Raw genomic sequence first — 15705 nt, 5'->3', positions numbered from 1 at the left:
ATTTTGTTAATGAATTGTACATCTCCTTGATTCTATTTAGTTGCCATTGCTTTTACGAGATGTTCTTCCCCTCGACTCTATTTATTGCCATTGTTCTTGTCTGTCCGTCTCCCCCGATTAGACTGTAAGCCCGTCAAATGGCAGGGACTGTCTCTATCTGTTGCCGACTTGTTCATCCCAAGCGCTTAGTACAGTGCTCTGCACATAGTAAGCGCTCAATAAATACTATTGAATGAATGAATGAATATTGCAGTCAGTCCATCAGTCAGTGGTACTGGAGTGCTTACTGTGTGCAGAGCACTGTACTAAGCCTTAGAGGGAGAGTATAATGGTAGACACATTCCCTGCCCACAGGGAGTTTACAGTCTAAAGACAAGTTTACCGTCTAGAGTGTTGTAGGACTGTACTTTCCCAAGCCCTTAGTACAGTGATCTGCACATAATAAATGCTCAAACATACATAATTGATTGATTGGGTTCTTAAAGATCTGAAAGGAATCAAGACGAGTTTCCTTCTCTTGAAGCACTTTCAAACCAAAGGGAGGCAGCAAAGGAGCCATGAGAATACGATGGTCCAATTACACAAGTGCGAAGTCCATGAACGAAATGAGAAGCAACATGGCCTTGGAGTTAGAAGGACCAGGCTTCTAATCCCAGCTCTGCCACCTGTCTGCCGTGTGACCTTGGGCAAGTCACTTCACTTCTCTGGGCCTCAGTTTCCTCATCTGTAGAATGGGGATTAAGAATGTGAACCCCACGTGGGGCAGAGTCTCTGTCCAACCTGATTGATTTGAATCTACCCCAGGGCTTAGGACAGTGCTTGGCACATAGTAAGCACTTAAAAAGTACCATAATTATTATAATTATTACCTCAGGCAAGTCACTTCACTTCTCTGGGTCTCAGTTACCTCAGTTGTAAAGTGGGGATGAAGATTAGAGAAGCAGCGTGGCTCAGTGGCAAGAGCCCAGGCTTGGGAGTCAGAGGTCATTGGTTTGAATCCCGGCTCTGCCACTTCTCAGTTGTGTGACTGTGGGCAAGTCACTTCACTTCTCAGTTTCCTCATCTGTAAAATGGGGATGAAGATTGTGAGACTCACGTGGGACAACCTGATGACCCTGTATCTCCCCAGTACTTAGAACAGTGCTCTGCACATAGTAAACGCTTAACATATACCGACAATATTATTATTATTATTGTGAGCCCCTTGTGGGATGTGGACTGTGTCCAAGTTGATTAACTTGTATCTGCCCCAGCACTTAGCACAGTTCCTGGCACATAGTAAGTGCTTAACAAATGCAGATGAACTAGAGTGGTGTAATAACAATAATAATAATAATGTTGGTACTTATTAAGTGCTTACTACGTGCCGAGCATTGTTTTAAGCTCTAGGGTAGATATAAGGTAATCAGGCTCACAGTCTTAATCCCCATTTTACAGATGAGGGAACCGAGGCACAGAGAAGTGACTCGCCTAAGATCACAAAGCAGACAAGTGGCAGAGCCGGGATTAGAACCCATGACCTGCGGACTCCTAGGCCCCTGCTCTATCCACTACCTCAGTGCTAAGAGAACTGAAGTGGTTGACTTGCCCAGGGCAGACAAGGGGAGACTGCTTAGCGTTCAGGGTGATTTCTAATAGTTTTCCCTCACTCCCTGAATAACCAAAGGGTAGGTTGTATTTCTGGAGTTTCTGTCCCACAGTAACACATTAACAGCAATATATAATCTCCCTAGCTGTTCATCTGGAGCTCTTGTAGCACAAGAACACAACAACAACAACTCATATCTCTCTAGGATTTCTCTCGGGGGACTTTGCTGTTATGAACTCCATGATTACTGTTCAGATTTTACAGACATGGAAGCTGAGGGGAAAAATAAAAAAGACATGGGATAGGATACAAAGCTAATTTTATAGTTCAATATTGAATTTTCTCCAGCTTTATTGGTAGAGCCACTGTTCTCAGCAGCTTTGGGTTCAAAATTCTCCCTATGGGGGTAATAATAGTACTCTGGAGTTTCAGGATGAGAGAAGAAAAATAGAAACCTCCCCTTTAAAAATACTTGTTTTACACTAATAATTGTTGTGACTTTTGTTGAAAGCTTATTATACGCCAAGCGCTGTGCTAAATGTTAGGGGAGATGCAGGATAATTAGATCGGGCACAGTTTCTGTCCCACATGGGACTCATGGTCTTTAGGGAGAAAAGGTCTCATCCTCATTTTTAAAGATGAAAAACCAGTGGTATAGAGAAATCAAGCTTATAAGCTCACTGTGGGCAGGGGATATGTCTACCAACTCTGTTGTATTGTCATTACAATAATAATGCTAATGGTATTTGTTAAGCACTTACGCTATACCAGGTGCTGTACTAGGCGCTGGGGTGTATACAAGCAAATCGGGTTCGACAGAGTCCCCGTCCCACACGGGGCTCACAGTCTTAATCCCCATTTTCCAGGTGAGGTAACTGAGGCATAGAGGAGTTAAGTGATTTGCCTAGAGTCACACAGCAGACGAGTGGCAGAGCCGAGGTTAGAACCCAGGCCTTCCGACTCTCAGGCCTGGACTCTATCCCCTAAGCCACACTGCACTCTCCCAAGTACTGAGTACAGTCCTCTGCACACAGCAAGCGCTCAATAAATACCATTGTCCAAGGTCACCTGCACATCTAAAAGCACGAACACGGTATCCGAAGGCCATCTATCCAGAAATAACACCAAGAAGATTAATAGTGGCCCCGGGGGCCGTGCCCCTTCCGAGCCTCTGAGGGAGGAAATATCTCCATCATTTGCCAAACTCAAAATCGAGAGCAGGGAGGCCAGGGAAGTCGCCTGCACTTAGATGAGAAGCAGCGTAGCTTAGTGGGTAGAGCACGGAGCTGGGAGTCAGAAGGGCCTTGTAAGTTCGTTGTGGGCAGGGAATGTATCTGTTTACTGTTATGTTGTACTCTCCCAAGCACACAGTACAGTGCTCTGTCCACGGTAAGCTCTCAATAAATATGACTGCTTGAATGAATCACCTCGGTTCCAATTCCTGCTCTGCTGCTTGTCTGCTCTGTGACCTTGGGTAAGTTCCTTCACTTCTCTGGGCCTCAGTTACCTCATCTGTAAAATAGAGATTAAGAGTGTGAGCCCCATGTGGGACAGGGACTATGTCGGACCCAATTAACTTGTAAGCGCTAAACGAATACAATAATCGTTATCATCACACGTTACATTGGGCGTGTAGCCTACCGTAACGATATCACAAGAAACATTTCATGGAACTAATTATTAGTACATCCTCCCAAACCTGGGGTAATTCTCTTCCGTCGCTCCCGAGCCAGACAGGAACACTCCCAAAGTCCCTATTAATGGGGTGCTACTACAGCCTGTGTGGTATGGGGGTAAAAGCTGAGGTGGAGAGAGGCCGGGCTGCCAAAATAAAGACAGGAAAAACCCCTGGTGCCATACTGTCCCCACGTAGGGGACCAGACCAAGTGCAAACCAGACTGTCTGGTCTAAAGCCGGGCAAGTGGTCACCTGAACCCAGACTCAGAGTCTCTGTTAAGAACCAGTCCCACGGATTTCTAGTGCCTGCTGCCAACACCATCTTCATCTAAACTCCCTTTAGACTGTCAGCTCACTGTGGGAGGGAACGTATCTGTTTATTGTTACACTGTACTCTCCCAGAGCATTTAGTACCGCAGTAAGCGCTCAGTAAATAGGACCGAACGAACGAAAGGGGTCTCCCAAGGGCAGAGAGCAGACCTGCCTGCGGCCCATCATCAGTCAGGCAGGGATCCCGCAGGCTCGCTGATAAAGAGGGGCCTATCGGGTTACCGTGTAGAGAGGCGCTCCGCCATAGAAACTCCGGTTGCTGCCACTGGGATGAAACTGAGCCACAAGGGCTGAAGCTGCTCCCACGTTTGCACCCGGCTCCGGTCCGGCATTCTTTCCTCCTTCAGCTGGCGGCCAGGACCAGCCCGCGACAGGTAAGCAGGGCCAGTTTGGGCCCGACCACATCCAAAGGCTCAAGCCACTGCTCATGAAAGAGATCGGGTGGGTTTTTCGGCATCTGTGGGTGTCCCCAGCCCCAGAACCCAACATGGCCCTATTTGCTCGTCCTCTAGACTGTTAAGCTCATTGTGAGCAGGGAACTTGGCCGCTAATTCTGTTGGACTGTACTCTCCCAAGCACTCAGTACAGTGCTCTGCAGGTAGCAAGCGTTCATTAAATACCACTGATTAGTTGTCAGATTGTACCCTCCCATGTGCTTAGTACAGTGCTCTGCACATAGTAAGTGCTCAAAAAATACAACTGATTGATTATATTGTCATATTATACTCTCCCAAGAGCTTAATACAGTGCTCTGCACACAGTAAGTGCTCAAAAAATATGATTGATAGTGCAGGGACTGTGTCTGCCAACTTTTTTTTTTTAACTGTATCTGTTAAGTGCTCATTATGTGCCAGGCACTCTTCTAAGTGCTGGGGTAGATATAAGCTAATCAATTTAGACACAGTCCCAGTTCCACATGGGGCTCACAGTGTTAATCCTCATTTTACAGATGAGGCATTTGAGGCACAGAGAAGTGAAGTGACTTGCCCAAGGTCACACAGCTTATAAGTGGCAGAACTGGGACTAGAGCCCAGGTCTTCCCAACTCCCAGGCCCATGCTCTACCCATTAGGCGACACTGCTTCTCAATATAACTTTGTTATAGTGTTCTCTTCCAAGCACTTAGTACAAGTGCTCTTTACACACAATCAATTGTATTTGAATGCTTACTATGTGCGGAGCACTGTATAAGCACTTGGGAGAGTACATTATAATAATAAGCAGACACATTCCCTGCCCACAGTGAGCTTACACTCTAGAGTAAGTGCTCAAATACTATTGTTTGGTAGGGTTTTAAGAGCGATAAGGAGATGCACCCCTCTCAGGATCGCATCGGGAGAGTTTCCAATACTCTACCAGTCTCGGCGCCGGGATGGAGAGTCAAGGAGAGGACTACCCATTCCATTCCTGGCTTGGGCAGTGACTAGTGAGTGGAAGGCAATCTGCTACAAGTCAAAACTCACCTGTGCTGGGCAACAGCGGCATGAGAAAGAGTTGAGGGGTGGACCCTCAAGTGTACTGCCTGGATGAAGACAATGGTAAACCACTTCCGTATTTTGACCAAGAAAACTCTATGGATACGCTGTACTGAATGATTGCAGATGGAGAGTGAGATGTTCTGGGAGAGATGTGTCCATGGAGTCACTATGGGTCGGGGTTGACTCAACAGCATAAGACAAGACAAGGATTTCCATTCTCGTTCCCTAGGGATGGGAAGGGAACCTGGGATGGTACAGGAAGGAGGTGTCCATTTGGGATTCTCAAATATTTTATCTGCTGGAAACTGACCTGTGGTCCTCAGAGAAGCTGCCAGAGGATGATCCAGACAGGGGAATTCACAAGTCACTTTCTGGGCTGTAACAGTGGAAGTCTGGGGTCCAGAACAGACTAATAATAATAATAATGATATTTGTTAAGCACTTACTATGTGCCCAGACTGCACTAAATGCTGGGGCTCATGCAAGATAAGCAGCTTCTGATGCAAGATGCGAGAAGCAGCATGGCCTAGTGGAGAGAATACAGGCCTGAGAGTCAGAGGACATGGGTTCTAATCCCGATCCACTACCTGCTATGTGACCTTGGACAAGTCACTTAACTTCTCTGTGCCTCAGTTATCTATAAAATGGGGATTAAGACTGTGAGCCCCCGGTGGGGCAGGCTCTGTTCCTGACCTGATTACCTTCTATCTACACCAGCACTTAGAACACTGCTTGGCACAAAGTAAGCTCTTAAAAAATATTATATTATTATTATTAAGATAATTAAATCAGGCACAGTCCCTGTCCCACCTGGGGCTCACAGTCTAAGGGAGTGGGAGAGCAGGTACTGAATCCCCATTTTACTGAAGAGAAACCTGGGGCACTGACATTAAGTGACTTGCCCGACGTCACACAGCAGGAGAATGGCAGAGTCACATTAGAACCCAGGTCCGCTGCCTCCCAAGCCCGGGCTCTTTCCACTATGCTGAGTTTCTAGGGTAACCTGAACGACGCCAAATCCCACTGCTGCGGTTAGAGGTCTGAAATAGCTGTACTGAGCTCTATCCACTCACTGGGGAGGGGTTAGCATTATGTCCTCTTTAGAACTCCACCCCCAAAATAGGCAAAGACCATCTGTCAGTCCCTCTAGACTGTAAACTCACTGTGGGCTGGGAGCGTGTCTACCAGCTCTGTTATATGGTATTCTCCCAAGCTCTTAGTACAGTGCTTTACAGATAGTAAGTGCTCATTTTTTAATGGTATTTATTAAGCACTTACTATGTGCCAGGCTCAAGTTTACTGCGCGGAAGGCTGAAATAGTAAACCACTTCCGTATTTTTTACCAAGAAAACTCTACGGATCCACTACCGGAACGATTGCAGATGGAGAGCGGGGCGATCTGGGAGAGATGCGTCTGTGGTGTCACTATGGGTCGGAAACGACTCGGCATAAAGCAAGACAAGTGCCAGGCACTGTACTAAGCGCTGGGGTAGATATAAGATTGGACACAGTCCCCGTCCCCCAGGGGGCTCATATTCTTAATCCCCATTTAACAGATGAGGTAACTGAGGCCCAGAGGAGTGAAGCTACTTGCCCAAGATCACACAGCAGACAAGTGGCAGAGCAGGGAATAGAACGGCAGGTTCTTCTAACTCCTAGGCCCGTGCGCTATCCTTTGGGCAGTGCTGCTTCTCTGTGCCTCATTAACTCCTCTGTAAAATGAGGTTTAAGACTATAAGCCCCATGTGGGACATGGACTGTGTCCAACCTGACCGGGGTTATCCGGGGCAGCTGCTCTAAAACTCCCTTTTCTTTTGAGTTGAAGCTTAGGGAAACCAATCAAGGATAAAATGAAGATGTGAATTTATAGGGTGCACAGCTTTTCCACTTGGGGGGGTTCAAAATCTTGGGGGTTTCTTGCCGGGTTTTCAGTCATCCCCAGGGCTCCACGGAGCACAGGGCAGCCAGCCGGAGTGCTGCTGGCGGTGGGGCGGAAATTGTAGCTTGCAGCATTTTTCTTCCCCTGCTGCTCAAGGCAAAATACACACCCAGGCCCGAGGTCTCCATGGTTAGTTACCTTGGTTCCTCTGGCCATCACGAGTCAGTGCTCCAGTCGAAACATTTCGTCACAAGAGAGTTTACCAGCTGCTAGAAAAGGAGCACGTTCAGAGAGGTCTGGGTGTTCATTTACTTAAGCATTTCTCAGTCTAAAATGTCAGCTGAACCCCCAGGCTGGGAAGGGAGGGTCTATCAGGGGGCAGGACTAGGCTGGGGTAATTGCAATGCATCCGGAGGCCCTGAACCACATTTTCCAGAGTCAGTTTTTTTTTGTTGTTTTGTTTTTAACTTATGTGCCATCTACTAAGTGATAGAGTAGATGCAAGCTAATCAGGTGGAACCCAATTCACAGTCTTAATCTCCATTTTACAGATGAGGTAACTGAGGCACGGAGAAGTTAAGTGACTCGCCCAAGGTCACAGATCAGACAAGCAGAGGAACGGGTTTAGAATCCAGGTCCTCTGACTCCCAGGCCTGTGTTCTTTCCATCGGACCACACTGCTTTTAGATTTTGAATTTATTTTCAGAATCAATAATGACTTTGCTTTCACCCTCACAGTGGAGCAGGTGCTTCCTATGTCGAACTTGTGGGAATGGTTTCAAATACAGGACCAACATCCAGTCTTTCGGCTATTCTTATGTCATGTGGACTATTTCATTACAAAAAAATACTCCAATAAGAAACAACAATCATATGAGCTTCAGACCACTGAGTCAGAACCCATTTTAACTAGACCTTATTGGATGCATCCAGTAGAGAAGCAGCATGGCCTAGTGGCAAGAGCACTGGTTTGGGAGTCAGAGGATGTGGGTTCTAATCCCATCTCTGCCACATGTCTTCTGTGTGACCTTGGGCAAGTCACTTCACTTCTCGGTGCTTCAGTTACCTCATCTGTAAAATGGGGATTCAGACTGTGAGCACCATGTAGGACAGGGACTGTGTCCAACCGGATTACCTTGTGTCTACCCCAGCGCTTAGAGCAGTGCTTGGCACATAGTAAGCTCTTAACAAGTACCATTATTATCATTACTATTATCTGATTGAGGACACACTGGCAGTATTTCTGCTCGTCAAGGCACGAAGCCTTGGTACACTGATTACTTGGCTCTATTTCTAAGAAGGGCCACACTTTCCAGGGTTCATGCATGCCTGTAAACCAAAGCTTTGATTTGGGCACCCCTATGTGGTAGATTGATCCCACATCTCAAGTTGGCTATGTCTTTTATGTCTACAATGTACCTTAAAGATTTGAGATTTTCTCAAGCTCGAATTCTACCGGTACAAATTTGGCAGGCTTCCTCCTTTCTGCTTGGGTATCAATCATGCTTGGATGCCCTAATTTGTTCAGAGATGAGCCCTGAGGACTTTCCAGCTTTTAACGATTTCTCTAGCTTGCCAGGTATCCAGATTTTCTTCTACATAGAATTTTCAAAGATGGGGGAGGGGGTTTCCATCAGATTGTAGTCTGAGGGCAGGATGCATGCACTATACTTTTACTGTGTAATAATAATAAATGTGGTATTTGTTAAGCACTTACTATGTTCCAGGAACTGTATTAAGCGCTGGGGTGGATAAGAGCAAATTGGGTTGGACACAGTTCCTGTCCCACATGGGGCTCACAGTCTTCCTTCCCATTTTACTGATGAGGTAACTGAGGCACAGAGAAGTAAAGTGACTTGCCCCAGGTCACAGAGCAAAGTAATGGAGTCAAGATTAGAACCCAGGTCCTCTGACTCCCAGGCCCATGGCCTGTCCACAAGGCCATAATGTTGGTATTTGTTAAGCGCTTACTATGTGCAGAGCACTGTTCTAAGCGCTGGGGGAGATAAAGGGTCATCAGGTTGTCCCACGTGAGGCTCACAGTTAATCCCCATTTTACAGATGCGGTAACTGAGGCACAGAGAAGTGAAGTGACTTGCCCACAGTCACACAGCTGACAAGTGGCAGAGCCGGGAGTCGAACCCATGACCTCTGACTCCAAAGCCCAAGCTCTTTCCACTGAGCCACGCTGCTTCCCCAAGCATGTTACTGCGTCCTCTTAGATTGCAAGCTGGTTGTGGGCAGGGAATGTATTGGTAATTATATCTGTAATTTATTTATAACAACAATTTACTTATAATAAATGTCTATCTCCCCACTTAGACTGTAAGCTCACTGTGGGCAGGGAATGTGTCTTTATTGTTATATTATACTCTCCCTAGTGCTTAGTATAGTGCTCTACCACAGTAAGCACTCAATAAATACAGTTGAATGAAAGCCAACTCTGTTGTATTGTACTTCCCCAAGCACTTAGTACAGTGCTCAATAAATACCACTGATTGAATCATTACCTGTAATTTATTTTAGTGTCTTTCTCACCCTGCTAGAAAGACAAAAGGATCATATCTCCTATCGTCCTCTCCCAAGTACTTAGTATAGTGCTCTGCACATAGTAGATGCTTAATAGATACTTTGGATTAGGTGGAATTTCAGAAGGACTCAAGATGAGGAGAGCAGAATGGGGAGGGAGTTTCAGGCAAAGCGAAGGAAATGCAAGGGTGCGTCAACATCTCTGCCCTCTTTTGAGGAGGCAGATCTGTGGCGTTATGTTAGGTACATATCGACCGTGTCTGTTTTTCCCTAGATGTGAGTGTGTGCTAAATATAGGCTTAACTTCCCCATATCTGTGCTGGTTTGTCTTAGATTTCTCTGACTCCCTCTTTAAAATCTGCTAGCACAGCTGGAAATTCAAGCTTCCTGCCTCTCTGGCTGATTTCCCATTGATTCTACAAGTCTCCTAGGTCTGCAACTTAATTGAGGCTTTCTTAACCAAAGGGAAGATCAAGTGTTATGAGAAGCAGTGTGGCCTAATGGGAAGAGCACAGGTGTGAGAGGCAAAAGACCTGGGTTCTAACCCCAGCTCCGCCACTTGTCTTCTACGTGACCTTGGGCAAATCACTTTACTTCTCTGTGCCACAGTATCCTGATCTGTAAAATGGAGAATATCTTCCATATATATATATATATATATATATATATATATGGAAGATATTCTCCATTTATATATATATATCTGTATATATCTGAAGATATATCTGAAGATACAGATATATCAGAAGATATATCTGTATATATCTTCATTACCCTATTTATTTTGTTAATGAGATGTACATCACCTTGATTCTATTTAATTGCTATTGTTTTAATATGTTCTTCCCCTTGATTCTATTTATTGCCATTGTTCTTGTCTGTGTCTCCCCCGATTAGACCGTAAGCTCGTCAAAGGGCAGGGACCGTCCCTACCTGTTACCGATTTGTACATTCCAAGCGCTTACTACAGTGCTCTGCACATAGTAAGTGCTCAATAAATACTATTGAATGAATGAGAAGCAGCTTGGCCTAGTGGAAAGAGCACAACCCTAGGAATCAGAGGACCTGGATTCTAATCCTAGCTCAACCACTGGCCTCTTCTGCGGCCTTGGGCAAGTCACTTGATTTCTCTGGACCTCACTTACCTCATTTATAAAAATGGGGATTAAGAGTGTGAGCCCCGTATGAAACTGCATCCAACTGATGCCACAGAGTAACAGCTTAACAAATGTTATAATAAATATATATATGTAAAGACCTTGGCAAGTCACTTAACTTCTCTGTGCCTCAGTTACTTCATCTGCAAAATGTGGATTAAGACTGTGAGCCCTGTGTCGGACAGGGACCGTGCCCAACCTGAATATCTTGTATCTAGGCCTGCGCTTAGAACAATGCCTGGGACATAAGAGCTTTTAATAAATAGCATTAGAAAAAAATGTGTTTATGGACTGTTGGAGAGTCAAACTAGAATAGAGGAAGAACCAACTAGAATCAGTTCAAGAGGATTGCTTAATATTGGATGTACTTAAGCCTAGGACCTGAAGCAGTGTGTTCTTGGGGTACTTAAGGAATGGCTGGCTGTTTTTGAGGAGCCTTTAGCTAGCAATTGAGAACACTGGAAGTCCCTGAGGATTGTAGAAAGACAAATAGTGCCCTTTTAAAGAAGAGCGACCCTGATCATTGCAGATCAGTTACGGTAATATCAATACCTGGAAAGATCCTATGATAACTGCTCAACGATCCACTGCTAGAAGTATGAATCTTATCCTTTTCTAAGAGGAAATTGTGCCAGACGAATTTAATTTCCTTCTACAATGGATAGTGACAGACCACATAAATAAGGTAGAAATCTAGATAGATGAAAAAACTCTGGCTTGTATAAAGCTTTTGTGTCTCTGGTTTTGTGTCTGTTATATTGTACCCAAGTGCTTAGTACTGTGCTCTGCACACAATAAGTACTCAATAAATACTATTAAAGTTCACTGTCCACCTAGAAAAGTATGATCTAAACCAGTACTAGGAGGGTATGAGAAAACAGTGTGGCTTAATGGGAAGAGTATGGGCCTGAGAGGTAGAGGACCTGGGTTCTAATCCAAGCTCCATCACTTGCTTGCCGACTGACCTTGAGCAAATCACTTTACTTCTCTGTGCCTCAGTACCCTCATATGTAAAATGGAGAAGCAACCTGTTCTAGGGGAAAGACCACGGCCCTAGGAATAAGAAGGGCTGGATTCTAATCCCAGTTTCGCCACTGGCCTGCTGTTTGACTTTGGGCAAGTCACTTCACTGGGCCTCACTTTCCTCATCTGAAAAATGGGGATTCAGTATGTGTAAATAATAATAATGTTGATATTTGTTAAGCGCTTACTATATGCCAAGCACTGTTCTAAGCATTGGGATAGATACAAGGCAATCAGGTTGTCCCAAGTGGGGCTCACAGTCTTCATCCCCATTTTACAGATTGAGGTAATTGAGGCCCAGAGAAGTGAAGTGACTTACCCAAGGTCACACAGCTGACAAGTGGCGGAGCTGGGATTAGAACCCACGACCTCTGACTCCCAAGCCCGTGTTCTACCTCCTTCTTAGACTGTGAGCCCCTTGTGGCACAAGAACTGTATCTGACCCGATTAACTTGTATCTACCCCAGTGCTTAGCACTGTGCTTGACACAGAGTAAGTACTTACCAATTACATTAAAAAAATGATGAGGATATGATACCTTTTTGGGGTTCTGGGCTGAAGTACCTTGAGTTGTTGCTCATTCATCTCTGCATTAATGAGAAATTCCTTACTAAAGGCCTTAATCAATGAATGAATTGAATTTATTGGACACTTATTGTGTGGGCAACACTTTACTAAGTACTTGGGTGAGTACAGGATAAAAGAAAAATTATTTGCTTACAGACCAGAAGCAATCAACTAGCTTGCTCCCTCTTACCTCGCCTATCTCCTACTACAACCCAGCCTACAGGTATTTCACTCCTCTAATGCCAACATACTCGCTGTAACTCGACCTCGTCTATCCCACTTCTCTCTCCCCTCCTCACTCTGGCCTGGAACTGCCTCCCCCTTCACATCCAACAGATCACCACTCTCCCCACCTTCAAAGATTTTCTAAAATCCTATCTCCTCCCCCGACTAACCCCTCAATCAATCCATGGTATTTACCGTGCATTTACTATGTGCAGAGCACTGTTCTAGGCACTTGGGAGAGTACACATTTCCCTACCCTATTTGCCTTCCCCTCTGCATTGCACGTGCGCTTGGGTGTGTACTCTTTAACCATTCTGATACTCACCCCAGCCTCACAGTACATTTCCTTATCTTCTGCCATTCTCCATATCTGTAACTTATTTTTAATGATCACCTCCCCCTATAGAAAAGCAGCATGGCCTAGTGGATAGACCATGGGTCTAGGAGTCAGAAGGTCATGAGTTCTGATCCCAGTTCTGTCACTTATCTGCTGTGTGACCTTGGGCAAGTCACTTAACTTCTCTGTGCCTCAGTTCCCTCATCTGCTAAATGGGGATTGAAACTGGGAGCCCCATGTGGGACAGGGACTGTGTCCAATCCAATTTGCTTGTATCCACCCCAGCACTTAGTACAGTGCCTGGCACACAGAAGGCACTTAAATGCCACAATTATTATTATTATTACTAAAACCTGCTGGTAGTCAGGAGTTGTGTTGACTAACTGTACTGTACTCTCTCAAGTGCTTAATACAGTGCTCTACACACAGATAGTGCTCAATAAATGCTATTGTTTGATTCCCCAATTTGCCCCGTGAGAGGGAGGGATGGGGATCTTTAGAGATACAGACCCTCTAGACTGTAAACTCTTTCTAGGCAGGAAACACGTCTACTGAGTCTGTTGTATTATATTCCTCTAAGTCTCAGTACAGTGCCCTCGATAAATACAGTAAGCGCTCGATAAATACCCTGATGGATTTAACCTGAACAATTCCTAACAGTACCAGGAGCTGTTGCAAAAAGTCTCCCAGGGCAGCCACTCTGAAGCTCAGAGCTGAGCACCACCTTCCAACAACAGGAAGTGGGTTTAAATGAAAGCAAGAGATTTTGGATGGACAGATAGAAGTGCTCATTTGCCAGCAGAATGATCTGGAACAGGCTACCAAGGCCAATGATAGAGTGTCCATCCCTGGAGATTGTCACGAGCCCCCGCCTCGTACCAACCCGGACTTTCACGGACCAAGGGAGCCTCAGTGATATGTAGTAGAGACAGACCACTCCACCCACCACCAAGATTACTGTGGAAAGTTTTTTACTTAGTTTTACCAACTGCAAGGGAGTGACATACATACTCTGGCTCGCTCAGTCACTCCAAGTACTCCTCCAGTCCGCCGGTCAAGGGAGGCTTTTCTGCTAATCCCACGGAGGAAGGTTGGGAGAAGATCCCGGCAACACAGCCCACTAACACTGCAAGCTTCCTCCACACTTTGCTTCCCTCAAATGCTACTTCCTCTCTGCTTCCAAGTGCTGCTCTCCTGCCTTGCTTCTCTCCACTTACTTCCTCATGATTCAAATGAGCGCCTTTTATCTACCTTAGGCATCACAGCTGTGGCTCTTCCTGGCAGTCATTTATTGGTCCAGGGCCGTTATCTGGTAGAGCAGGGAGACAAGGCCACATCTCCCTCCTTGCTGTGGCCCCACAGGTCGGCAACCACCTGTCCTCAAGTAGAGCCCATCACTGCCTTTGCCATGTTGTTATACGCGAGATCACAAACAGTCACTAGTAAGGCAACTTGTTGTGGGCTCACCATAGAGATCTTTAAGAAGGGATGCAAATATCTTTCTTAATTTTCTATTTGGAGACAGGACACTGGAGGAGGAGGCAGAACAAATGATCAGTTAATCAGCAGCAGTTATTGAACACTTACTAAGTGCAGAGCACTATTCTAAGGAGAGTTGAGGGACACAATCCCACCCACATGGAATTTTCAATCCAGTGCTGGAGTCGACAGTAAAACAAATTACAGCCTAGAGAGTGACAGCATATGAGAAGCGGTGTATCCTACTGGATACATTATGGGCCTTGGAGTCAAAAGGACCTGGGTTCTAATTCTGACTCCCAGCTCTGCCACTTGTCTGCTGTATGACTTGGGGCAGCCACTTAACTTCGCTGTGCCTCGGTTATCTCATCTCCAAAATGGGGAATAAAGACTGTGAGCTCCATGTGGGACCTGATAAACTTGTATCTACCTCAGTGGTTAGTATGGTGCTGGCACATAGTAAGCACTTAACAAACACCAGGAAAAAACAAGAGGCTATGCACACAACTGTTGTGGGGGTAAGCGTGGGGTGACTATCAAAGTGTTTAGAGAGTATAGACCCAGTCCAGAGGGGAGGGAGGATAAGGAGGGGAGATGAGAGGGCGCCTCCTTCCAGTAGGAGGTCTCTACATTCTTTAACGCTTACCTTCCTTGAGCAGTCGTAAGGAGGGCCAAAGGGGCCAATAAAACCAGATTCTTAATTAGTAGAGTGAATTCATGGCATTTCACTGCATTTTTCTGAACACTGCCTCGCTCAGCCACCTCACAGAAGAAGGGAAAGCTTGAGTAATCTGCCTCTGAGTACTAATGGATATTGTTGTCCCGAGGACAAGCAAGCACCCATCAAACACGGGAGCTTTTAGAGCGCTTAAAGGGTTTAAAAATCAGGAGAGCCAGGAAAAAAAACCACACAGTCACTCACTCCGTCTCTATCAATCCTCCTAAAGCTAAAGCGACTCCCTGCTTCAGATTTTCTCTGCCCGGTCAGGTTCTGGGAAGTGCCAAGGAATTAAAAGCCTGAGGGGAATTATGAGGGATTAAGAGGCAAGTCTCAGAACCATCAAGAACGGGTGGTTCTGAAGTACAGCGGCGGGACAGAAGGCTCTCGGAAAGGCGAGCTGGGACTAGCCAAATGGCCCATCTGCTCCAGGGGGCAGAGAGTGCAGAGAAAATGGGATGCAGAAGGATGGAGCTTGGGAAGCAACTCGGGGAAGCGAGGGCATCTGGGTCCAGGTGGGACCCAGCAGCTGGAGGCCGGCCAGGTTGGCACCTGCTCCCGGGCTCCAAGTGTGAGGAGAAGATATCGAGAGTGCCAACTTCCCGCTGCTCAGGGCGAATGCACCCTCGACCGCTCGGCTGACATCCGTCTCATCCGCTTCACAAGCTGCCTCCCCAAATGGTTGCCTGTGTGCAAAATCACTCCCGAACCTCTACCTT

General features: G+C 46.0%; 1 protein-coding gene and 1 non-coding gene across 2 annotated transcripts in view; one reads left to right on the top strand and one right to left on the bottom strand.

Annotated features, from left to right (window-relative positions):
- The window catches only part of ZDHHC4 (zinc finger DHHC-type palmitoyltransferase 4), a 47292-nt gene extending 33423 nt beyond the window's left edge, over positions 1 to 13869 (bottom strand). The window contains exon 1 of the mRNA XM_007656212.2: positions 13801 to 13869. The gene's annotated coding sequence lies outside the window, so the exon portion shown is untranslated. The remainder of the gene's footprint in view (positions 1 to 13800) is intronic.
- On the top strand, positions 4910 to 5047 carry LOC114809325. Its single transcript, XR_003757112.1, has one exon. It is a non-coding gene; the product is annotated as a small nucleolar RNA SNORA7 (small nucleolar RNA).
- Positions 13870 to 15705: the final 1836 nt, after the last annotated feature.

The sequence above is a fragment of the Ornithorhynchus anatinus genome, chromosome 2, assembly GCF_004115215.2.
Source record: "Ornithorhynchus anatinus isolate Pmale09 chromosome 2, mOrnAna1.pri.v4, whole genome shotgun sequence".
Lineage (NCBI taxonomy): Eukaryota > Metazoa > Chordata > Mammalia > Monotremata > Ornithorhynchidae > Ornithorhynchus > Ornithorhynchus anatinus.
The sequence above is the reverse complement of the archived record's forward strand: the minus strand, read 5'-3'. Positions and strand labels throughout refer to the sequence as shown.